Source organism: Eubalaena glacialis, chromosome 3 (assembly GCF_028564815.1).
Source record: "Eubalaena glacialis isolate mEubGla1 chromosome 3, mEubGla1.1.hap2.+ XY, whole genome shotgun sequence".
NCBI classification, from domain to species: Eukaryota; Metazoa; Chordata; class Mammalia; order Artiodactyla; family Balaenidae; genus Eubalaena; species Eubalaena glacialis.
Window position 1 is genome coordinate 174,522,542 of NC_083718.1, and position 6,000 is coordinate 174,528,541.

The window sequence follows — 6,000 nt, forward strand, 5'->3', positions numbered from 1 at the left end:
CTCAGTGGGGGTCCCCAAAGCAGCATACAGGTGGGGGGCCTTGTGGGGGGTAGTTTTAAAGCCACGTGACTGCTCCCCCACACACTCACACACCACCCCCACCCCCCTTGCAGATAATTATACATTCCAGAGAGTTGGGGGAGGGAGGTGTGAGCCTGGCAGCGCTGGCCAATCAGAGACACAAACCACCTGTCAAGGGAGAAATGGATGAGCCCTCCCCCTCCCCCAGCCCTTGAGCGCCCCTCCCCCTCCCTTCCCCTTCAGGCCTCAGAGCTGACCCGGCAGCTCAGCGCTGACCCGCTCTCACCCCCCACCCCCGTGTGCTTAGATAGACCTGGAGTTCAGGACACTAGGAAGCCTAGGATGGGGAAGCAGGGGGGAGGTTGGAGACCCAACAGGGCTGATCTCCACTCCTGACCTAGGTGCAGCCTCTCAAAGTCTGTCTCTGACTAACTGAATGTCTCTGCCTCCCTGCGTTTCCGACTGAGTTTTTCTGGATCTCTCAAAGCGCTCCTAAATTGATTCTGTGTAAAGAATCCTTCCTTGTTTCCTGTGTCTAAAACTGACCCCACGTGGAGTTCCCTGAGAGAACAGGAGGAACCCAAAGAGGCTTGAAGGGTGTTCCTCTCTCCACCAGCTGCCCTCATCCTGCCCCCATTCCCATCCCATCCCTATCCGTTGCTGGGATCCCGACACTCTCAGGTTCCCAGACCCTCCTCGTTTGAGCCCCATCCTGAAGTGCGCTCTCTTCCCCATCGTGAGGTTGGTGGGGGAACTGGAGTAGGGGCTCTCCTCATTTGAAGAGTTAGCCTCCCCTTCTAGAAGATAAAGAGGGTTGGCCAGGGGGGTGGCTAGTGCCCTGGTCGGAGATGGACAATGGCCCGGGGCTCAGTGCACGGCCCTGGCCCTGCCCCTTCACTTCCGGTGCTCAGTTCAAACTGGACAATGCCAGCTCCGGCCAGTTCCCCTCCCCCACTGGTACAACCCATTTAAAGGGACAGAGCCTGCTTTCGGGGGCATCCGCTCGCTCGGAATTCAGTCGTCTCCACTAAGTGTGCAGGAAGCTCTCGTGCTTCTCACTCTGCGCCCGCGCGCGCGCACGTGTGTGTGGGTGTGTGCGCGCGCGCGCGCACGTGTATACTTGAGAAACGGAGAACGGGGATGAGTGGGGGTAGGGAACGGGAAGATGGGGAGGAGAGCAAGGGGCTGCGAAGAGATTATTTCTCTCTCTTTCCTGCCAGGAGTGCTCTCCAAGAGACTAAAACTTCAGTATGAGATGAGGGATAGGACTTTGGGATAAAAAGGACAACAGTGGCCCTTTGCTACTCAGCCTAAAAAAATACAAATCATTAAAAAATATCACTAACAATGCCACACTCCCATCTGAGGACCCTGATTTAGATCTTCCAAGAGTTGTGAGAGTACATCGGCCAAAGCCATTTTTTATATATATAGTACTCCTCACCCAAGTCTTATCTCCTCCCGTTACTAGCCCCCTGAAAATATACTCACTCTCTGTACCCCTGTTGCTAAGATTCAGGAGCAGGTGACTGAGGTCTCGCTGAAGAAAAGAGAGAACAAGGGAATTTAGCGCCTCTGCTTTCCCTTGGTCTGCTCTCAAGTCAGACTTGTTCCGGGCAGGGTCGACCAGCTTCTCTGTCCAGGGTCCTGAAGGCGCCCGGAGCTCTGTCCACGGTGCTGAATAGAGACCCGCTCTCCTGGCTCCCAGCTCCCAGCTTTGAGAATGCCTTCTTGAGTTCTCACCTCCAAGTCCTTCCCAGAAAGCCTGGTTCTTCTCAACTCCCCAGTGACCCTGCAACATTTGAGACGAAGGAACAGACTTTTCTGAACGCTAAAGAGAGGGCATTTCCAGACGTACATGATTCTGTGAGAGCAGTGCAAGTATCTCAAGCTCCCCCTCAGAAAAATGGGTATAACTATGCAAGTAGCCATAGAGAGTGAGGAAAGAGGAAATAATATTTTTGATTCAAATAAAATGAGACTAGAAGAGAGACTAATCTTTTTTTTCAAATTATTTCTCTAATTATTAGCACTTTTCATGGGAACACAGACGTTGGAATCAGATTGTCTATATTTGAATCTATCTATCTATTTAATCTATCTATTTATAGCTCTGACACCTGGGGCAACTTCTTTATCTTTTTTATGCCTCAGTTTCCTCCTCTGCCCAGTGGGGATAATGAGGATTTAACTCTCAGAGTTATTATGAGGATAAAGTTAGATCATCTAAGTAAAGCTTTTAAAATTGTGTCTGACATATAGTTAGTTCTTAACAATGAAAATTATTACTATTATTATAGCTATTGTGCACCTGCTTCTGTGATCTAGAACTTGCTGGACCATTTGCTCCCTGAGGATTTGGACCATCCATGTGTTATTTCTTTCTGCATCTCTTTCACATCCTTACCAGTATTTAGCACGGTGGCTGGCCCACAGAAGACACCCAAGAAGAGTTTCCTGAACAGGTTTTTTTTAAATTTATTTTTTATTGAAGTATAGTTGAATTACAATGTTGTGTTAATTACTGCTGTACAGCAACGTGACTCAGTTATACATATACATACATTCTTTTTCATATTCTTTTCCATTATGGTTTATCACAGGATATTGAATATAGTTCCCTGTTCTATACAGTAGGACCTTGTTGTTTATGCATTCTATATATACCAGTCTGAATAGGTTTTGATTGAAATAATGAATGTTGTTACAACAGTCATAATACTTATTCTTCTAGGCTGCCTCTCTCAGGTCTAAGCAATACAAACCCAGGAAGGCTCAGGACCCCATAAAGTGGCACATGTGGAGGCAGAGGATGATTTAGGAAGGGACACATGGCTCCCAACATAACTGATTCCTCATCCGCATTGGGTTGTTTCCATGTGGGAGATGGAGGCTCCTGACTAAACTTTCTCCCTTTCTTGGGTCCCCATCTCAGTGAAAACTTATTAGGTAGCTACTATGATCCAGTCATTGTGCTAGCTCACACATTTGGTGGAGGAATCAGATACATAATATGCACTAAGTAGTGTAATGACCAAAAATGTACCCCCAAAAGTAAAGAAGAAACATTTCCTGCCATCCAAGAAGTTGCAGTCTAGTTAGGGGGACAAGACATGATATAGTTAAGTATTGCAAATTTCTTGTGTATTGGTTTCTGGGAATAATATTATCTAGGTAAAAGGAAGAAAAGGGAGCTCTTCAGAAAAGGCAAAGTTGTCTAGTATCAACACAAAGAACATCTCCCCTTTAAAGTACTTTGCTAAGTTTCTCTTGTGTAGGCCCATATCTCCATAAAAGGAAGAGTTGAAAGAGGTCTTACTAATAATAATAACTCATCAACATTAAAATATATATATATTTACTGAGCACTTCCTCTGTGGCAGGCATTGTTCTAAGTGTTGGGAGTAAACAATGCAAACAAAAATCCCACCTTTGTGGAGCTTATATTCTGATAGGTAATAATAATAACAGCTATTATTTATCAAGAATACAGGCACTTTTCTTATCTCATTCAAGCCTGTCAATAACTCTAAGTAATAGGTATTAATGTTTCTACCTTACAGAGGAGGAAACAAGCCTAATGAATCAATACAGCTTGGCTAATGTAACTCAGCTAATACCTGGCAGAGACATATTTGAACCCATATGTTTGACTCCAAAGCTCACATTCTTTCCACAGTCCCAGTGTGTTGTTATCATGACGGTACTGTCCCCATTTTACCAATGAGGAACAAGATATGTGCAAACAAAATGGCTGTGAGGGGAGACTATATGTTCTATATAATTAGTAAATAGGACCCAAGCTTGTGACTCCTCTTCCCTGGGCCAGGGCTCTAGTCTGCCATTTCTATTGATCACCCTCCCCCAAACTCCTTGACTTTCTAAATCAAAGAGCTGACAAGAGCCAAAACAGGTCCTCTTTTGGGCAATCATCCACATCCAGCTCACATTTCTGAAGTGTTTTGAGAACCCTGTGGTGAGGTCCAGGGTGGTTGCTTGGAATTAAAGCCTTGACCATGTGCTAATATGAGTGATGGTGTTCATTTGAAAAAAGTATTTTCCGCAATGTGTCCCTCAGGATACTAGTTCCATGGGATCATTAATACATCTTACCATTTTAAAAAAGTCTCTATAGTGAAATCATTTGGAAAATGGTATGTTAAGTAGGTTTCTTATACAGGACTTTGTAAAGCCTTTAGTAAGGTAACATGCTCTGTGATTCATGAGGAAGGGAATACGATGTGTGCAGTGTTTCCATTCATTCATCCGTTCATTCACTAAGTCATCTAACAAATATTTATTGAGCATCTATTGAGTCAGGTGGCACTGTTTGCAACACTGAGGATACATCAGTAAACAAAACAGATGAAGTTCCTGCCCTCATAGAGCTTACATTCTAGAGAAGAGGGACAGATAATAAACAAATAATTAAGTAAAACGTATAGTATATATAGTTCCAGCCTGTTCATTTGTCCTGTGATCTCAAGAAAGACACCTAGGTTTATGCTTTAAGGGTAAAATGAGGGAGTTGGGTTAGCTCTTAGACAAATGTTTCTTCCGTTTCTGACATTCTAAAGTGATATGATGTGTGTGTTTTTGTGTGTGTGTGTGAGAGAGAGAGAGAGAGAGAGAGAAAGAGAGAGAGAGAGAGAGACCCTATTCTTAACTGCTCTGAGAAACAATCTGTTTTCACCCCATGCTGTCATCTTCATCCCTCTCCAAGGACCAGGGCTTCCTACATCAAGGAGGATTGTGCACCTCTCACCTCTTAGGCCTGTTGAATTGGCAGAAGGAGGATGAGCCAAGGGAGTCCCCTTCCTTCTTTCAGTCCTGCTCCCCATGTGGGCCTTGCTTCACAGAGCAAGACACCAGGCACTTGCTTTCACCAATAATGGCTTCATTACTTTGAAAGGAGACTAGAGTGACCTCAGTGAAATAGACTTCCTGACCCCAGCTGACCTCTGACCCTCACCCTGACAGCCTCTAAATCTTTTCCTTCTGACACATCCCCCACAAAGTACAAGCAAGAGGAGGAAATGATGAGCCTCCTATAGCCCACTGTCCAGAGACTGTAACTCACCAGGTGTCCTCTTGCAGTGGAACTTGCCAAGCCAAACTGTAATTTCCCTAATGGCTGATGATCTTTTCAATGTTCCTCACTGTGACTCTACTCTGGCCTGTGAGTCACAACTCATCCAGCTGTCTTTCACCTGGTGTCCATTTGTATGTGTCCAATGATTGTCATGTACCATGGAGGCAAAAGGCAGGGTATCTCACCAAACGCTGTCATTTCCCCAAAACTACTTTAGCCTAGTCCTTAACTTATTCTTCCCTGATGCTGCAGTTACTGTTTGAGAGCTGATTATATACCAGGTATGAGCTGAATGCTTTGTGTATATTGTCTCTTTCTGTCCTCAACCATCCTACTATGATCCCATTTTACTGGAGAGGGAACTGAGACTCAGTGGAGTTAAGCGACTCACAAGTCACAAAGGGTGCATCCCAGATCTAGCTCACTCCAATATTCTTCCTCTTCTTCTTCTTTTTTTTTTTTTAGCAGTTAAAGTAATTAATGCATGTGGTTAAAAAAATCAATTAGTATTGAAAGAATTATAATGAAAAACAACAGTACCCTGACTACCCTACCCCCTCCACTCCCACAAGTCATTTCTTCTGGAGGATATTTCCATGTCTCTAAATAATATGCATGTACCTCTGTTCCTTGATTTATCAATTTTAGATATTATCTGTTGATTTCCTGTTATGGTGGATGAGGACTTAACTTGTGTACAGGGCCTACCTCTCCTTTCCTCTTCTTCCCAGTACAGTTAAATCACCATTTTCAACTAGATTGATGACCAGTGTTTACATTGTCATGATTATGGAAATGTTCACTGCATTGCCAAGTAGTATACTAGGACAACGTTTCTTTTCTTATACTCTGTTTTATTTTCCCTGGACTCTCTAACCTCCTCTCTC